This window comes from Rhineura floridana, chromosome 3, assembly GCF_030035675.1.
Source record: "Rhineura floridana isolate rRhiFlo1 chromosome 3, rRhiFlo1.hap2, whole genome shotgun sequence".
In the NCBI taxonomy this organism is placed as follows: Eukaryota; Metazoa; Chordata; class Lepidosauria; order Squamata; family Rhineuridae; genus Rhineura; species Rhineura floridana.
In genome coordinates, this window is record NC_084482.1 from 118,823,902 (window position 1) to 118,844,677 (window position 20,776).

Here is a 20,776-nt window from a genome sequence, read left to right on the forward strand (position 1 = left end):
ACTGAAAATGGTATTATGTGCTTTATTAAAGTTTTAAAACATTTTTGTGAATGGCCTTATGTTAAAATAGTTTTAGAACAGCAGGTTATCAAATTTTAGAATTACTGTAATAAATAAATGGATGAATGAGCCATCATAGATTAACTGCCACAGTTAAATGTCCATACTGCCAGATGTCAACACAGACAACATTCTTCTGAGATAGAGTTCACACTTTCAACTGTGAGTCATCAAGTGTTGAGAAATCAAGCAATAAAAGATCAAGTGATATATGTACATGTGTGAACTAGACTTACTCCTTGACAGCAGCTACATTCACATGTCACATTAAATCATGGTTTACCACAGTGTGCATGAGTTGCAGCATGCCTCAGAACTGTGTCCCCCCCCCCAGGAGGAGGACTTCAAATACTTTTACTTTCAGTTTTCATCAACTGTGGTTGGTTGTATTCTCTGGCAAGACAAGTTATGGTCAGCTTCAAACAAGCCAACTTCAAACCATGGTTTCTACAGGTGGCTTGTTTTAACTAACCATAGTAACCAAATTGTGGTCATAGTTGACCACAATTCTGGGTCTGGATGGCATGGCAACCATGATATGTGGTTAACTAAAATTGTAAGTAAAATCTTCCTAAGTTCTCTTCCTGGCCATGCAGGAGGAGAAGAATGGAAGGGAGGAACACGCAATTCCCAGACCCTCTGCAGCTCATGCACACATTTGTGCTAAATTGTGGTTTACTGTGATGTGCTCACTTTTAGGCTGCAATCTGATATATGCTTACCTCAAAGTAAGCCACATTACAAACAATAGTTCTGAGTGAACAAGCATAGGATTGTACTGTACATCTTTCATTTTGAACAAGTGATAGATTTTGCACTTGTGGCCAAGTTAGAGAAATATATTTGTCTATCAAGAGTTGAAGTAGTAATATTATTTAGTGGTCTTTATGTCACTGGTTCCCAGACTTTTTACTAAGGGAAAAAAAAGAATCTTACTAAATGTGCGATGTTTGTTAGTCTCACTGAGTTTTAGACTCCACTCTTTGCTTTTGTTTTGTATGTGCTGTCCTCAGTGCTGGCAGCTTGTTCACCTACCCACAATTCCCTGCAAAGCCATTAGTTGGTTGTGTAATATGAGCTGGAAACCATAGCTATTTATTTAGACCATATATCTTTTTTTCTGTGAAGTGAGAATCACTGGAATTCCACAAACCTCTTCCTCAGAAAATCTAACCCATTCAATAATGTGCTCACGTCTTTATTACCAGGATATAAGCATACATCCAAGAAGTTAAAATGTATTCCTAAATATTTGCTAAACTGGGATATAAAATATTGGAATGGTGGGAATGTGAGAGCAATTTTGCAGTTTCTTTGTTTTATTTATCCCTTCTTGGATCATTATGACCATATCATTGCAAAAGAATGGCATTCAAAACATCCTGATTTCTATCAAATAAGACAGAGCCTTTAACATCCAAGGACAAGATAATTAAAATAAGTAAACAGACATGTATGGGTTTATTTTTTTAAACAAAGCTAAAAACAAATGCAAATAACAAATCCGATGAACAGCTGCCCTGATGCAATAGATCAAAGAGTGGGCAGCATGTGTATGCTGTACCCTTGGGCAGAACTGATGTGTCATGCAGGGGCTTTAACTGCTCTTTCCAAAAGATTCAGCGTTACTGGATTCTTTGGGTGAGCACACCTTATTATATTAGTTTAAAGGTCCAACTAAACACTGATTGATAACGTAGCATGCAGCTATGTAACTTGTTTTTTCTTCCCAAATAACCAGGGTGCAGGGTGACAATCCTTAGAAGGAATACGGTGGATGGGGAGGAGGGACTTATCTGTTCCTTAAGAACATAAGAAGAGCCTGCTGCAGCAGGCCAGTGGCCCATCTAGTACAGTATCCTGTTCTTATAGTGGCCATCCAGTTGCCCATGGGAAACCCACAAGCAGGACCCGAGTGCAAAGAGCTCTCTGCCCTCCTGTGGTTTCCAGTAACTGGTATTGGAAGCATACTGCCTTCACCTATGGAGGCAGAGCATAGTCATCGTGGCTGCTGGCCATTAATAGCCTTTTCATCCATGAATTTGTCTAAGCCTCTTTAAATCCATCCAAGTTGGTAGCCATCACCCCCTCTTGTGAGAGCAAATTCCATAGTTTAACTATGAATTGGGTAAAGAAGTACTTTCTTTTGTCTGTCCTGAATTTTCCAACATTCAGCTTCATTGGATGTCCACAAGTTCTAGTGTTGTGAGAGAGTGAGAAAAACTTTTCTCTAACCATTTTCTCTATGCCATGCATAATCTTACACACTTATGTCAACTCTTTCTTGCTTTTTCTTTAAACTAAAATGCCCCAAAAGCTGAAACCTTCCCTCAAAGGGGAGTCACTTCATCCCCTTTGTCATCAACCACTGCCACCAGTTCAGTCCCCAGACTCAGTTTCCAAACCCAGGACAATGGATCCTGGCAAGGTACAACTTGTGTCTCCCTTACTAGGGCTGAGTAAACCAACAACAACCCTGCAAGTAGGTAGACTGCCACCACCCCTTTAATCCTGGTCACCCACTCTGGGCCCAGGGGAAAGCAAAAGTGCCAGAAAAAGACCTGCCAAGGATTCCAAAAACAAGAGCCAAAGGTACACTTCTTGTCCTGGAGCCTTTAGGCAAAATACCCAATTATATGGTAGTCCATGGCTAATTGGCCAAGGTGTTGAATTTAGAGCCAAATCTCCCCTGCAATGAACACACATTGGTAAATAAGAAGTTAGTTTATTAAATAAAATATAAACACACAAATATAGCAGCAAAATAGTTCCTTAAAACCCACACCCCTGAGGACTAGGTAAAATACAGAGTTACAGTCACAGACAAAAATAACAAAACTGTCTAATCTAATCTGTATTTACAATAGAGGTAAACAGCAAATCACCTCATGGTTCCTCATGTCCCAAGAGATGCATAGCCTGGATAGCAGATAGACAATGGAACCCTACCTAGGTAACATCAGCAACCATAAGAGAACATTGGAGAACAAAGGCTAAGGTCAGAGTCCTATTCTTATGGGAAAATGCCCAGCAACAGCCAGGGATTAATTAGCCAATCAGGGAGCTTTCTGATGATGAAATATTCTGGAGCTTTCATGCCTAATGGTCATGCACTCACCAACCTTCCCAGGCTGCTTGGCCTTGAAGTACCAGTTTCCACTGATAAGCAGGTGTTCTTTCTTATAGCTTAATTAACTAGCTTCAGCTGTGAGAACTGCAGACTCATGGCCTTCTCAGAGGCCCCATTTTAGGCAAGATGTTTCCTGCACAATTCCTTGGCACAGAACCATTTTAGAAACCAGGCATTCTTGACATCATTGATAATTTTGGTTGCTCTTTTCTAAATCTTTTCCAGCTCTACAATATACTTTTTGAAATGAAGCAACCAGAACTGTATGCAGTATTCCAAATGTGGCCATACTATACTGTAGATTTATAGAATGGCATTGTGATATTGGCAGTTTTATTTTCAATATCTTTCCTAATGATTCCAAGCATGGAATTTGCTTTTTTCACAGCCGCTGACACCTTCATTGAGCTATCCACTATGACCACAAGATCTCATTTCTGGTCAATCACCGCCAGTTCAGACCCCATGAGTGTATATGTAAAATTAAGATTTTTTGTTCCAATATGCATAACTTTACACTTGTTTACATTGAATTTCATTTGCCATTTTATTGCCCATTCACTCAGTTTGGAGAGGTCCTTTTGGAGTTCTTCGCAATCTCTTTTGGTTTTAACAACTCTGAGCAATTTAGTATCTTCAGCAAACTTGGCCACCACGCTGCTCACCCCTAACTCTAAATCATTTATGCACAATTTAAAAAGTGAGGTCCCAATACCATTCCTTGGGACTCCACTTTCTACAGCCCTCCATTGGGAGGACTGTCCATTTATTCCTACTCTTTGCTTCTGCTACTTAGCCAATTCCTGATCCACAACTTCATAAACCAAACTGCAACTGCAAGACCCCGCTGAGTAGAAGTCCAAATAAACACAAACTCCCTGTTCAGAAACAGCAACCTCGATCAACGATATGAAAACCAAGGGTAGAGAAATTAACAGTAGTTAACTCCCGGACGCTAAAAAGTGTTTCTGTTGTAAATATGGTTAGACTGCTAAGATTATTTCAAATGGGTGTGGGGAGGGAAGTATTGTAAAGTGGGTGCCAGGCAGAGCATTAAAAGGGGGGGGGGCTTTGTATTAGTCACCAGTCAGATGGCAAAAGCAGACTTTCTTGCTCGCTTCCATACATGTTTATATGAGCAAACTGGTTATTCTTCTCTAAGCTGGTGAGTTTTGGGGGCTCATTTATGCTGTTTACATAGAAACAGTTTATCTTGATGTGTGGTGTGGTTGACTGTTTGGGCTTGCAAATTTCCCTGGAGCTGGCAATAGCTATTGGGGACTGGGTTTGCTGGTATGGCAGTTCAGCCTACCATGGGAGAGATCCTGCAAGGATAGGTGACACATGTCACAGCACTGGTGTGAAAAAGCTGTTCTGCGCAGCAAGGGGCCATTCTCCATGGCCTCCATGTGGGAATGCACGAACTGCTCTTGAGGGCAGGTTCTACCCTAGTCACATTTGGGCACTGGAGGCCTCTTCCCAGGTGAAGTTGCCACACCTGGGTGGTGTTCTGCACTTAACCTTTTCGTACATAGATCAAGAATGCCAAGGTTAGGAGGTGGCATGCAGTTATTTTAAAAATGCCAAGCGTTGCCTCTTTTGTACAGGATAATATTTGTGTTTCATAGGGTGAACTCAAGGGTCTTGTGGACATCTTGGCATTTCAAAGTAATGCTCAAATGTGGTGCCCCCTCCCCGCATGCTTTTTGGAAGCTCAGCTTAGAAAATAAAACTTATCTCCAGGAGTTAAGTTAACCAGATAACTTGAACCAAAATGGGGTTAGCCAAGCAATCGTAACAAGCGACTCCCTTACAAGGAAAGGTTGCAGCATTTTGGGCTTTTTAGTTTAGAGAAAAGGCGGGTCAGAGGAGACATGATAGAAGTGTATAAAATTATGCATGGCATTGAGAAAGTGGATAGAGAAAAGTTCTTCTCCCTCTCTCATAATACTAGAACTCGTGGACATTCAAAGAAGCTGAATGCTGGAAGATTGGGGACAGACAAAAGGAAGTACTTCTTTACTCAGCGCATAGTTAAACTATGGAATTTGCTCCCACAAGAAGCAGTAATGGCCACCAGCTTGGATGGCTTTAAAAGAAAATTAGACAAATTCATGGGGGACAGGGCTATCAATGGCTACTAGCCATGATGGCTGTGCTCTGCCACCCTAGTCAGAGGCAGCATGCTTCTGAAAACCAGTTGCCGGAAGCCTCAGGAGGGGAGAGTGTTCTTGCACTCGGGTCCTGCTTGCGGGCTTCCCCCAGGCACCTGGTTGGCCACTGTGAGAACAGGATGCTGGACTAGATGGGCCACTGGCCTGATCCAGCAGGCTCTTCTTATGTTCTAATGATCTCTCCTCTTATTCCATGACTGCTAAGCTTATTCAGAGTCTTTGGTGAGGTACTTTTTGAAAGTCCAAGTGCACTCCGTCAACTGGATCACCTCTATCTATATGCTTGTCGACACTCTCAAAGAACTCTAATAGGTAAGTGAGACAGGACTTACCCTTGCAGAAGCCATGCTGGTTCTGCTTTAGCAAGGTTCGCTGTTTTATATGCTTGGTTATTTTATCTTTAACAATACTTTCTACCAATTTTCCTGGACAGATGTTAAGTTAATTGGCCTGTAATTTCTGGGATCCTCCCTGGATCACTTTTTAAAGATGTGTGTTACCTGGCCACTTTCCAGTCCTCAGTTATGGATGTGTTTCTGAGGGACAAGTTACATATTTTTGTTAGAAGATTAGCAATCTCACATTTGAGTTTTTTGAGAACTCTCAGGTGGATGCCATCTGGTCCTGGCAATTTGTCAGTTTTTCTTTTGTCTGCTAAGCAGTCATGTAGTGGCAAATTCAGAAGTGCAGAGTCCCTTCATGATAGTCACACCACACACCCTCCCCCTTTTTTTCTCTTGCTGCTGGGTTGAGAATGAGATCCTTGTTAATGCCTTCCCCCACAACAACAGATGTCCCTAGGAGCCAATCAGCATAAAAGGGGAGAGTGTTAGCTACTGAAAAGAGTCTTCTCAGTGGCTGACTTACCTCCTTTCACTCTGATGGGCTCCAATCAGCAGGAAAGGACAAGGAAGCAAGTTAGAAAACTCTTCTCAATAGCTAGCATATTGCTGTTTCATGTTGACTGCCTTGTAGGACATTGGAGACATAGGGACCCTGCTGGGACCCTGCTCCCAAAAAAGTAAAGGGTCTAAGACCCCCCGAGACCCTGGACGACTACACCTCTGCTATTAAGCCCAGAACATATCTTTTCACCACTAACTGCCTCAGTTCTTCAGACTCCCTTCCTGCAAAAGTCAGTTCTAGCATAGGGATCAGCCCCATATCCTTCACTGTGAAGACAGATGCAAAGAATTTATTTAGCTTTTCTGCAATCTCCTTATCCTGCTTTAGTACACCTTTGATTCCCTTGTCATCTAAGGGTTGAACAGCTTCCCTAGATGGTCTCCTGCTTTGAATGTATTTAAATACTTTTTTGGGTGTTTTTTTTTAATGAACTTACCAATGTGCTCCTTAAATTGTTTTTTTAGCATCCCTTGTTGTCTCCTTGCATTTCTTGTGCCAGAATTTGTGTTCCTTTTTATACTCCTAATTTGGACAAGACTTCCATTTTTAAAAGAAAGCCTTCTTGCTTCCAATAGTGTCTTTGACTCAGCTTGTTAACCACACCAGAATCCTCTTGGCTCTAGTGGTACCTTTCCTGATCTGCAGTATACACTCCAGTTGAGCTTCTAATAGTGTGTTTTTTAAAACTCCCAAGCATTTGGAAGTGACTTGACCCTCTGGATTTTGCTGTTCAACTTTCTTTTTACCAATCCCTTCATTTTTGGGAAGTTTCATCTTTTGAAATCAACTGTTACCATGTTGGATTTTCTTGATGATTGGCCATTTACATATATGTTTAATTTATTACCTCTATGGTCACTGTTCCCAATCAATTTGACAACATTTACATCTCTCATCAGGTTCTGGGCACTACAGCTCAGTATTGTCTATACCGATTGGCAGCATTTCTCTGAGATTTCAGGCAGAGGACAGTCCTAGCCCTACCTGGACATGCCAGGGATGGAACCTGGGGCCTTCTGCTGCAAACAGGATGCTCTGCCACTGAGCTACAGCCCTTTCCCAAAGCACGATTGGATTCCCCTGCCCCCAACATGGCTAGGATTTTTCTCCTGCCTCCTAGACACATTGCAGAGGGGTGTTGGTTCCATACATGCTGGGGAGGGAAGAGATGAGCCTCACCTCCCTGCATGCTGTAATTTGCCCTCTTCCTCATGCTTGTAATTTAGGAAGAAAAAACATATATATGCACGCTATGTATATTTTCCCCTTTAATTGTCTCAACAGCAAATTGAACTGAAATTCTTGTTTGTCCCCCACTAGCCTACGCCAGGATAATGCTTTAGCTATGACAGTAGGAAAGAAAGCTGCCCCTTGGGACTGAGCTGAAGGTGACACCTTGAGTTTAAGTAGACAAGTGTCCCATTGATTCCAATAGAATTTACTTTCAAGCAAATATGCTTAGGATGACTGCCTAAAGCTAGGTTTAATGGTTTTTAAATTGGTCACCTTCAGTTAAATGCATTAGAACTTGGTACATAATACTTTGTTGATGATTGGAGAGGGAAGTGAGTTGTGGATCATGAGAGGGCCAGAATGACTTTAGGGGCAATTTGCCCTGTATATGTTGCTTTAAGAATTGGAATCATGGGGTGGAGAGGAAAATTTCAGGAAGAAAACTTGAGCTCCCTCCTTGCATCTACCATTGGGCTTCTTGATTATTTTGTTCTTTGGTTGTCGTAGAAGCTTTCTTCTTATCAACTCTTTTTGGATTCAATAACAGTCCAAACCTCAGCAGGTATACTTTGAAATCAGTTGTTTTGAGTTTATTGAGTTAATTACTTCCAACTAAGCACTTTTAGAGAGCCAATGTGGCATAGTGGTTAGAGCGTTGGACTACAACCTGGGAGACCAGGGATCGAATCCCCACACAGCCATGAAGCTCACTGGGTGACCTTGGACCAGCCACTGCCTCTCAGCCTCAGAGGAAGGCAATGGTAAACCTCCTCTGAATACCGCTTACCATGAAAACCCTATTCATAGGGTCGCCATAAGTTGGAAACTTGAAGGCGGTCCATTTCCATTTTCCAAGAACTTTTAGGATTGCAGCTTAAGTCAGGGAAGTGTGAAATAATCGCTCCCTCCCTCTCTTTCTCTCATATTGCAAGGCAAGCTACTGCTAGTATGAATACATGGAGAATCATGCCATACAAAATAAATAAAAATCATAAGATAAAAAATTGGGTTTTCTCATTCTAAAGGCTTGAAGTGCACAACAAATTTAAAAATGCATTAAGAAAATATGACTTGATATGATGCATCTGCAGAACTTGAAAGCTTCCCCTGGGTTGCCTGGATTTTTTAAAAATCTTCCTCACAGTTAGGCATGTTGTATCTCATGAGACATGCATATTTAACAGGGAACAGGATTCTAGACATAGCAAATGCAATTTTGGTTAAATTACACTTTTGACAAATTAAAGTCTGATTGTCTTTGCAATTACATGGAATAAGAGATGTGATCATGTGAAGGCCTAGAAAAAAACTGGAAAATTGGGGGCGGGGGAAGCCACCCCCAGGCCTTCACATCTCTACATGGAACTCAGTATGTCTTCCAGGGGAAGACATGTGATGGGAAGATTTCAGTACTACAAGAGCTGGGAAGGTCTCCACTTACATTTTGAGCTCTTCCAGAACAAAGGCATTTTAATCTGGTATTTTTTAAACAATTAAAAATACTCATTTTCTGAAATAATACCCTGAACTGGAATATTTGGACACATCACTGAAATAGAAGAAATGTGTGCACACGTTATGAATGGAGGGTGTCAGTGAGGCTACGTTTGGGGAAAGTGACTTGAGACATCTCAAGCTTTGTGAAGGGAAACAGCTTTCTTGTAGATTCCCACATCCTAAGTCAGCTCATCAAATGAATGACAGACTTTCTTGTAATGAACTGAATAATCACATCTGTTTCTCCAGCATGAGAAAATTTAGAACGTTATTCAAATTCCTCAAATTTCTGTTGGCACCATGTGCTTGCCATTTTATCAGCCTCCCTGCAAGAAAGATGTTTGTGTGTATATGGACCCCACCATGTTTAAATGTATGGGTGTGGAGATAATATGTGACTCATATAAGCCCTTTTCTGGCATTCAGGATCTACAGGAGTGGGAGCATGCTGCCAACTATTCCTCCCCCAGTCTGTCCCCATTTTCTTTTTTTCAGCCCTCCATGAACTGGAGGCTTCCCATAGACATCTGGTTGTCCACTGTGAGAACAGGATGCTGGACTAGATGGACCATTGGCCTGATCAAGCAGGCTTTTCTTATGGAGGGTGAACTCCTGTACTTGTGGAGGTTCCCTGTGCAATTTAGAACCATGATTCTACAGAATTCTAAATCATGTGGGGAGTTAATGTATGGTGTGGACGTCTATGAGCACAGGAGGTTCCATGCTTCAGAAGATCACAGTCCAACTCATGGAGGGCTGAAGCAAAGCAAAGAAAGGGATGTGCAGTGGGGGAGGAGCTTGGCAAGCTATCACCGATCTCCCTGGCATGATTGAGCACACTGAAAGCCTGAACAGGACTACAAACAGTCATGTCCTATCTCTGTATACCAGGAAGTATATCCCACTGGCTTCAGTGGGATTTACTACTGCCAAGTAAAATAGTTTAACATTGTACTCAAACTATCCTGCGTAGTCTTATATGTAACATTACCACTGCATTTAGAAGGTTCATCTATCTTCATCCTGGGATTGTAAACAGAGGATTCAGGTGAGAGTGCAGCAACACTCTAATTAACGTTGTGATACAATACTAGAGCGATTAATCAGTTATGGAAAACAGCATTATCTTTGGAAGTGTTTACAGTACCAAATAGTCCTGATGTTCACTTCTTTCTTTCTTTCTTTCTTTCTTTCTTTCTTTCTTTCTTTCTTTCTTTCTTTCTTTCTTTCTTTCTTTCTTTCTTTCTTTCTTTCTTTCTTTCTTTCTTTCTTTCTTTCTTTCCATAGAGTGATATATACATTAGGCACCAGAGGGCAGGCTTTCCCATGCCTGAAGCCTTGGCTATTGTTATGTTTATTCAAATAGCCTTTGACATAATAGCTTTGAAACAGTTGAAAATTGGATTGTGCCTTGAGGCCAAACATTCAGACCACCACCTTGGCTATATTCATCTGCCAGAGTAAATTGGGTTCAGTGTAGGCTTCACGTACTGTATTTCAGAGTGAGATTACAGGGTGGCAATAACTTTTGTCCAGGAAAGACAAACGCAGGTTTCTGGCAGGAACAGTGGAAACACTTAGCTTCCCACTATCTGATGAGATATAGATTGCCCTGAGAATTTCTTTTGACTTCCAAGGACAAATTTTCAAAGTGGAATCTCAATTTCTAGCTTTCACCTGCATCTCAATCAAATTAAGGTTGAAACTCCTGAAATAAATACTTAGTAACAAATCGAAGCTATTCAAAGACTGAATTTACTACCCAGCAGAAATCCATTTCTCTTTACCTGACAATGTCAGTAGGACTGAATGTGTTATTTAGGGGTTAACTGTTTGTCTTTCTAAGGTCTGGGTTTTTTTAAAGGCTAAAGATCTATCTGCCACAAGACAAATTATGCAGAAAATAAATGGTAAGAGTAAGCCAATCATTAAATCTCACCAATCATCCTGCCTGTCATCATGAAAAACTGAATGAAAACTTCATTTATGGCTGTTGCTGATTTGGTAAATCAGGAGTAGTCAATGTGGTGCCCTTCTGATGTTGCTGGACTACAGCTCCCACCATCCCCCACTATTAATCATGCCGGCTGGGGCTGATGGGAGTTGGAATCCAACAACATCTGGAGTAAGTTGTTTAAATGAATGGAACACTGAACTTTATGAAGATGAGCCAGAACAATATCCTGTGTTTGACAGGGGCCCAGAACTTGATGTTTCATACAAACTATCTATTTTAGATAGCCGCGAAAGCTAATTTGTAAAAACTCAAATTACAGGACTACAACTCCCATCAGCTCCAGCCAGCATGGCCAATGGTCAGGAATTATGGGAACTGTAGTCTAGCATCATCTGGGGACCCAAAAGTTGAGAAAGGCTGTGTTAGAATTTGATTTTGATTTCACATGTAATGATGAAGCAATTCTGTTTGTCTTGTACTTTACTGAGTGCTGTTACCATTTCAGGTGAACTGCGTTGCTCCTGGATGAGACAGACAGACCCAATATGGTTGCTCCATCTGGTTACATGGGAGGTTTTCACTAGGCACATGAAAACAACCTAAACCACAGTGTGCTAAAAATAGGCATCCTGCATGTTTATTGTTTCTCACAACTCCTTTGTACGCGATGCAGCAGCAAATATGATATATTCCATCCCATGTATACATGAGGCCATCCCAGTTCCCTGTATATTTCATGTATACTCCGTACAATTCCCTATTCATATATCATATGTACATACATATGTACAGACAATAGTCAAGAAATCAGAAGGTTAGGATGGGGGAAGGTAGGTATGAGAGAACTAGAAAAGGTCCTCAAATACAAAGATGTATCACTAAACACCAACGTCAGGATCATTCAGACCACAGTATTCTCGATCTCTATGTATGGATGTGAAAATTGGACAGTGAAAAAAGTGGATAAGAGAACAATCAACTCATTTGAAATGTGGTGGAGGAGAGCTTTGCGGATACCATGGACCACAAAAAGACAAATAATTGGGTGTTAGAACAAATTAAACCAGAACTATCACTAGAAGCTAAAATGATGAAACTGCAGTTATCATACTTTGGACACATCATGAGAAGACAGGATTCACTAGAAAAGACAATAATGCTGGGAAAAACAAATGGAAGCAGAAAAAGAGGAAAGCCAAACAGATGGATTGATTCCATAAAGGAAACCACAGACCTGAACTTACAAGATCTGAACAGGGTGGTTTACGACAGATGCTCTTGGAGGTCGCTGATTCATAGGGTTGCCATAAGTAGTAATCGACTTGAAGGCACATAACACACACACATACACTCATGGTCAGCGGTAATTCTCTATACCAACATACTTTCTACCTGTCTATCTACTGAGCCAGCGGCTAAGACAAAGTTTTAAATATTAAAACAACAACAATAATATCTCATAAAAGCAACATACAAGAGCAGCAGAAAAGTCAGTAGCCAGATTATGCATATAAAACTATGGCTGCAATGTAATACACATTTACCTGGGAGTAAGTCCCATTTAACCCAATGGAGCTTACTTCTGAGAAGTCATGTACTGGATTGCATCTAAATCAGAGGTCGCCAGTGTAGTGCCTTCCAGATGCTGTTGGACTACAACTCCTATCAGCCCTAGCCAGCATGGCCAATAGTAAATAATGATGGGAATTGTAATCCAACAATGTCTGGAGGGCAGTGGACTGGCTACTCTTGGATGGGAGGTAAATAAAGTGCTATTGTCCTTTATTTCATCAGAGTGGGCCCCAGGTGAGTCTCCCTGGGGTGGCATGCCAGAGGCAGGGCACCACAACGGAAAACGCTCTATATCAAGTTACTCATCTCTGAAACTGGGGGTGGGGGGACCTGCAGGAGAACTTCTTAAAAGCAGGCAATACGTCAACATACATAAAATGTATGTAATATATGAAATTATCCTAATGTTTTTCTGAGTTCTAACTTCAGAATTGAATCCTTTGGTTCTCTCTCTCTTTTTTTGGAGGGGCTGGAAATGAGAACTCTTTTTGTTCTCTCTTCCCCTTTCCCCGTCTTCTCCCTTCCTTTTACAATTAATTAGCTAATAATTTTGCTACTGATCTTTTCCTCATTAAAAAGCCGAATCCCTGCATTAGATCTGGTCAGAACAAAGGTGGGAGAATTTATGTCTTCATTTTAGTTCATTACGGCAGAAAGAGCATCCCCTCCCATCATTCTACCACCCCCTCCTCCTCCCTGCCATCCTTTAGAGGATCAGTTATCGCTGTGCCCCTAAACTCTTCACACTCGGCAGCAGCACTGGAAGAGCCATCACTGCCCTTTATCTTCTGCTGCCTCATTAAGAGAAATGAACCTGAGTCTGAAAGAAATGACACAAGGGAAATAAAAATGTAATCCCTCGGTGCCACCTATAATGAATTGTTATGAAAACCATGAAAATATCTGTCCGCGGATATTGTTCTTTGATTTGAAGTCGGTGTTGTAAGCAGTAATTTTTGTCATTAAAGCTGTTAATCTGCTTGGTGCTCCTCATAAGTTTTTATGAAGAAAAACAGCCCTGCTGCCTACATGCTCATTGCAGGGAGCTCCTGACCAACGTGCCATGAGCGGAGTGCATTTGAATAATTAGTTTTAATTATGGCTGAGGTCGCTGTCTGTTTCTCCTGCACAGTTACATTGCTTGTGCCAGCTTGTCCACAACAGCTCCACATCAGGCTGACTGACCCACTTAGCTTGTCACAATGTTACCCGCTCGAATGCCAGCTTTGTGTGCTTAACGTGGCGGTGGGTACAACGTGACATACCGAGGCATGAAAGTTATTTTGGCTGTTCCAGAAAGAGAAGAGGCAGAATTTGAGAGGCAGGTCATCAGTTCTGGTACATTCCTTACAGCTCCAGAGCAGAGCTTGGAAAAGTTACTTTTTTGAACTACAACTCCCATCAGCCCCAGCCAGCATGGCCACTGGATTGGGCTGATGGGAGCTGTAGTTCAAAAAAGCAACTTTTCCAAGCTCTGCTCCAGAGTTAGGAGGACCTTGAAGAAATGACATAGGGAACAAAAACAGCTCCCAAGAGAGTTGGAGCATTCTCAAATAAACCCATAGCTTTCGTGGCCTTGCTGGCTTTAAGACAAACCAAAGTACTTCTCAACACAATTGATAATAAAATTGAGGGACTCATAATGCGAGGATGCCATGAAGGTGCAACTAACCCTTCCCCCCAATGGCTTTTAAAAAGAATTAGGCTCGTGCATGGAGACTGAAGCCTATCAGCTATGTTAGACCTATGTGTTAGACCTATGTGTAGTTTTCAAAGACTAGGACTTACGTATAGGAACTGGATTAAATAGAGACTGCCTCATGAACATTCTTTGTTTATTAATATGATTTATTAACTGCCCTTCACCCTAAGGTCCCAGGGTGGGTCACAACAATTTAAAATGCAACACTAAAAGCAGTTTAAAACAAACTATAATCACAAGAGTAGGGTGGGTCCTAAAAATGTACACCTCAAGTGTCAAAGAGATAAAGAGGTGCGTCTTTAGTTAGTTAGTTAGTTATTCTTTATTTATATCCCCCCATCCTTCCAATAGTGGAACTCCCGGCGGCTTCCAGATAAAAGCACATATAATTAAAACATACAGAATCTACATTAAAATGAAATTAAACTACACCCAATATTAAAACCAATCATACTGCTAAATAAAAAGGAATCAGATGATGAAAACTGTATAGTGAAGGTGCGAGACACACCTCTGTGCGGAGTGAGTTCCACACCTTAGGGGTTGTTATAGAGAAAGGCCACCACCACCCTGAACTTCTGAGGGCAGTGGAACTACCAAGAGGACTCTCTCTGCTGATCTTAACCAGAGCTTGGAAAGGTTACTTTTTTGAACTACAACTCCCATCAGCCCCAGCCAGCATGGCCACTGAATTGGGCTGATGGGAGTTGTAGCTCAAAAAAGTAACTTTTCCAAGCTCTGAACTTAACACCCAAGAGGGTCTGTAGGGAAGGAGGCAGTCTTTCAGATATCTGGGGCCTAAGTCTGAAAGAATTAATGGTTTTACTGGGGTGAGGGGCTCTTTAGATCAGGTGTGAGAATCTTTTGGCCCTCCAGATGTTGCTGAACTAAGGCACCCATCATTCCTGGCCACTGGTCATGCTTGCTGGGGCTGATGGGAGTTGTAGTTCACCAACATCTGGCAACCCCCACGTTCCTCACACCTGCTTTAGATGGTAATGCCTATCACTTCGCAAGTATTATATGTAATTTATTTCCCTTACTTCTAAATATAGTAAGCCAATTCTGCTATATTTGGGGGGGGCTCCTCATTCTGTTGGTGGGGTGCTGAACTTCTGCCACAAAGTTCTGTTCCGAGTACACTACTGAACCCAAATCTCATGGGTCCAAGTCCTACAGTGCCCAAGAGAACACAGTGTGCTCCATTCTCTTGCTACAAAAGAAACAAAACACTTTCTGCTGGCTTGGGGCATGTGCTGACCAAAAACTGAATCAAATTTTGATTGGGAGCCTAAAGATATGAAACTCTGAAGGGTCATCTTTTCATTTTTCTTTTTTAATAACATGTTGCCACTATGGACAAGGGCAGTAAGCATAGGCATTGCTGCTACATTTCAAGGCCATTTCCTCCCATAACATCTCTGAGGAAAGACATTACCTCATGATGTAGTATTCTTTAAGGGGTATTCCTGAGGTGGTGATGGTAGGACGGCTGTCATATCTGAAATCTGATACAATTTTCACTAGTCAAATGAAGTAGCCACATTCAGATGTACATCCCAAAATGGATGTCATCTATCTGCAATGCATTACTTTCAATGGGAAATTACTTTAAATGCATAGGCAAATGTCCTTCCTCACCCACATGATCACATGACCCACATAAAATGTCCTATGGTACATACAGCTTCATTCTCATAATTACAGGAACAGGATACACCGTGACTACTTAGCCCACCTAATGTGTTACCAGAATGCTTTTTCCCTGTGGCTGGATCCTACACTGTTGCTCAGTGTTTGAATAACAAAATTAATCAATATGGAAATACCATCTAGGAAGTTCCCATCAACAATCTGCACCTTCCTGGGGGCCAGCAATGCAGATGTGAGGATTTTTTCATGAGATATGTGATTCTGCCATTCAATTGTATTTATTTTCTTATATTTCACCTTTCTTCTGTCATGGAATCCCACATGGCATTCATCTAGGCACTGACAAGTTCTAGCCCTGCTTAGCTTCGGCAAGGCTGTGGCCTCAGGACTGAGCATTACTGGAGTAGAGAGGATCCATCCATGGAGGCAGAAACCACACTGCTTCAGCAAAATATGAATTAACTTTGTAATCTATTTATTTATTATACATTTCTATCTTTATTTTCCTCCCAAAGAAGCCCAGGGTGGCAATCAACAAACCAACAAAACAATGCAATTAAAAATCAATCTCTGAATGAATGGAGACTATTGATATTTTACATGTACATTATTAGGCTTCAACATAAATCCTTGTAAGAATGAGTGGTAGATACAAGCTTAGGAACAGCAGATGGATGCATGAGAGAGATGAGGCTACACTGACTTTTTACATCTTCTTTATGGAAGTGGAATTCTATGTAGGGCAGATTTCTCTGTCCTTCCGAGTCATCTGCATGCAAAAGAGCAAGCATGCAGGTCCTCCCTCTCCCGCAGTCTTCGCATCCAGGAACCTTGTTAACTTATTTTCTGAGTTGTGGACAAGATGATTGGTGAAACAGAGGTTTTGAAGGCACCATTAATATGGTAGGCTGAATCAGCTGACAATAAGTCAATGATTGTTTCTGACATGACTCTTAAGAGTAGCAAAAGGACATCAGTAGGATGACTCATGTTAATGGAAGAGAAGTATGTATGACTTGAGTTTTAGGACAGATGTCAAGTTCAGGAAAGTGTAGTGTAAGGAAGATCGTTTTTATCATCAGAGTAGCAGGAGACAACTTGTCAGATTGATGTTGACACCCTTCTTTTTATTGTTCTGGCAGTTCTGTTGGCAATGTAAGAAAGAGCAGAGGAAAAGGAGAGACACCTAGTAGCAATCTTGACCAAAAAGCTCTATAGTTGAGTGCCCCAGTGGCGTCACTAGGGTTGGTGTCACCTGGTGCGGTAACTCATGGTGTCACCCCCATGGACCTCCTCCCGTATCAGACCATACAGAATCCTTAGTAATGTTTTTTGTACTAATGTTACTCGTAAATCGTAATTCCCATATATCACTGAATGTAATGGCAATAGTAGTGACATAAACAACTAGCAAAATTAAAATTACACCTTTGAATTTCAATATCATACACACAGCTCAAATTTTTGCTCTTATTACTAATGGGAGTTAATTATCTTGCATATGCCCATAGTAAATTTTCAGATACTTTCAGACCCTCAGCAATTTTCAAGTGGTCTATGTAGAGGAAAGGTTTGGGAACCCCTGGAATAAGACACCTGCTTATGTCCCTATGCTGCTCTCTCCCCTCATTTAGGGGCCTGGGATGCTTGCGTGTGGACACACCTCCTTACAATTATGGAAAGTGATTCTTAATAATAAGTCTCCAGACACAAAGTTACATAGGTATTTATCAGTTGTTTAGTAGAAAATTCAGAAGCGCAGAGTCCCTTCATGATAGTTACAGCCACATACACCCTTTTTTGCTCCTGGATTAAGAATGAGATCTTTGTTAATGCATTCTCTCACAACAACAAACATCTCTAGGAGCCAATCAGCATGAAAGTGGAGAGCGTTAGCAACTGAGAAGAGTCTTCTCAGTGGCTGACTCACCTCCTTTCACTCTGATTGGCTCCAATCTGCAGAAAAGGCAAGGAAGCATATTAGAAGACTCTTCTCAGTGACTAACACACTCCCTTTTCATGCTGACTGTAGGATGCTTGGAGACATAGGGACCCTGCTCCCAAAAAAGCAGAGGGACTAAGATCCCCTGGGCGACTACCCTCCTGGTGTTTATGGACATGACCGTAATATATTTTGTAAAGTGCAAGTTCGATATTATTTATTAAGTGTGTTTAGGATTACACTGATGGCATTCCCAAATATGTACTTTCACACAGACTTTGGTTTTCCATAACACAATGTTTGTCCAAGCCTCCACACTTGGGAGGGGGGCACTACTTGCACACCCCTTCCATAAGCACATCAAAGTTGGATACACACCTGAACCAAGACCCAGACAAAAGGGCACTCAAAACAAAAAGGTAATTACAGTGGCTGAGTAGATCTTGTACAGTGGTTATACTGACTGGGCAGCCACTGTCCTTCACATTTTACAAAATACTTTTTCCTGTACAAATATTAAATTTCTGTGTATGAAAAAGTAATATATGAAGTGGTCTCAATAGTGAGAAAAGTAAACAAGTGAATGGTGATCCAAATGTTTTTCATTCTCAAGTTATGAAGCTAGCTGCCAGATGAGGTATCACCTTCCCTACGCATGCAGCGTAGACTGAAAAAACAGCACCCAAGCCACTATTCAATAAGTGCACGTGTTCTTTCCAACATGAATCTACAGGTCTCAAAAAGTAATGTGTGACAAAGTCCTCAAACACCTTATAACATGCTTCAAACATGGTCTCTTGTTCTACCAGCATGCCTCCACACCATCACTTTGCCAAAACATAAGGATAGGTAAAAAATTTTTAGGGAGGTTCACAATTATGATTTCCTATTTATTTAATCTAAAAATATTTAAAATACATAAAAACAGCCACGGGAAGATATTGGAGAAATATAAAATAAATACAAATAAAAAAGGGGGGGAGGTGAAGAGACCTTAAATGTGCTACTCACCATCTCTCAGCCTATCCTCCCCTCAGGATGAAAACAATGGAGAACCATGACCACTCCCAGGAAGAAGGGCACACTTAAAATGTAGAGGAAAAAATCATCTACAACCATAGTGTGAAATCAAATACTTATTGGGACACAGTATGAAGAAATATTTATATAAACAGCCTCAAGTGATAGATGAAAGATGGCGGTCGTGGAGAAAAGACGTTAAGTTTGGAGCTCCCCTGCCAATGGATTAACGACCTATTTGCACATAAATAATTCACATTATTAAGACTTCTACAAGTGAGATATAACAAACATTTTACACTAAAGAAAAAAGATAACCTGAAAGGAGATTGTTCAAAGACTTTGCTTCAAGCCGAAATTCTAATTAAGTTTGGGGAGGATAAAGACGCTGAGTTATTGCACCAACAACCGTGAGTAATTGCAAAGACAAAGAGCAAAATACGGAATTAATGACTCATTAAAGTTAAGAAGATAAGAAGTCAAAATAAATAAAGTTAAACAATATTCTATTAAAAAGGACTGATAGTAAACAGAAATGGTTCTTACCAGAAGTGCTTGTAACAGGCTGGGCGTGTCTGTTACACCTGAGTTGACGCAGCCCTCTGTTAGTCGACTATATCCTAAACACAGACAAACAGAAATCACACAATTTTACAAGGGCAAAGAATGACTTTGATGTTACTCTATCCAATATAGGTGTACTTACTCAGAAGAGAGAGATTTTTTTGGGCAAGAGTTTAGCGGAGGAGTTAAAACAAACAGGACAGAAAGATTTTACCTCCACTTATGATGATATGAATAACATAGACCTTGCCAATAATCAGTCAAGTACTAACTCTATGCCCTCTCTAGAATCAACTTACAAAGAGAGGACACAAGAACCATTGATACTTGAAGATGATGAAATTTTAACGTCTTCCCCAAGAAGGAATATATCAGAACAACTGGATCATAGTATATGTGATTTTATAGACTACATCAATTCATTATACAATGACAGGGAGAAAGAAAACACTAACGACTTACATAAAAACAATGACAATAAAGTAAAACATTCCACTGAAGACAAAGCAACAGAAACCCCAATAAGGGAAGAATGGACCATAATAGTAACAAAATACTTCTCCCAAATAGGTGCATTTATAGCAGAGTCAAACTCATTATTAACAACGTTAATTGAGTATGTAATAAAAATAGATGCACAAACCAACAATAGAAGAAGTAACATAAAACCACAAACTCAAGAGACACAGACTGAGACATCGGATTACAATATGATTACCATAAACAAGGTTGGCAAAAAACAGCAAATGAAACAACAAACAAAGAAAAGTAAAAATATAAAAAATACCAAAATACCAAGGAAGTCATATATGAACTATGGGAAACTATTTCAACAGTTGGATGCTCCTTGCCAAGATTCAAAAAAGGCAATGAAAAAGAAAAAGAAAAGAAATAAGAAAGTTAAGAAAACAAAAGAAGCTGAGAAACCACAAGACCTAAAAATTTCGCAAAAATCCGATATTGCTAAATCTATCCAACACTTAACACAAGAACCTTCTACCCAAAAGAAGGAAGAATCAGTTCACCCCAATATAGAACAGACACAAGCAGAATACAAAAGCAATAAAGATATAACAGAACGATATAAAGAAAGATTACATTGGACATTAGTCTTGAATACAAAAAAATTAGCATTTATAAACTTCCCTAAACCAAAAGAATGGCTCAATCAATATCAAAGAAGACAACATATGTGGGAGATATTGGAGAGTTTTTTTCCAGGACTAATAGATATTAATGCTATTATTAATGTACAATATCTATTTTATACTTATACTTCGACTAGAGCTATCGTTACCTTCCGAGATTCCAAAAATTTAAATAAGATATATACCAATAAGGAGAAACTCTCCTCTTACCATATTTG

General features: G+C 40.5%; 1 long non-coding RNA gene across 1 annotated transcript; it reads right to left on the reverse strand.

Moving 5' to 3' along the window:
• Nucleotides 1-16,396: 16,396 nt before the first annotated feature.
• On the reverse strand, nucleotides 16,397-19,454 carry LOC133382274 (uncharacterized). Its single transcript, XR_009761886.1, has 3 exons — nucleotides 19,393-19,454; nucleotides 18,838-18,910; nucleotides 16,397-17,028 (listed from the first exon to the last, which is right to left on the reverse strand). It is a non-coding gene; the product is annotated as an uncharacterized LOC133382274 (long non-coding RNA).
• Nucleotides 19,455-20,776: the final 1,322 nt, after the last annotated feature.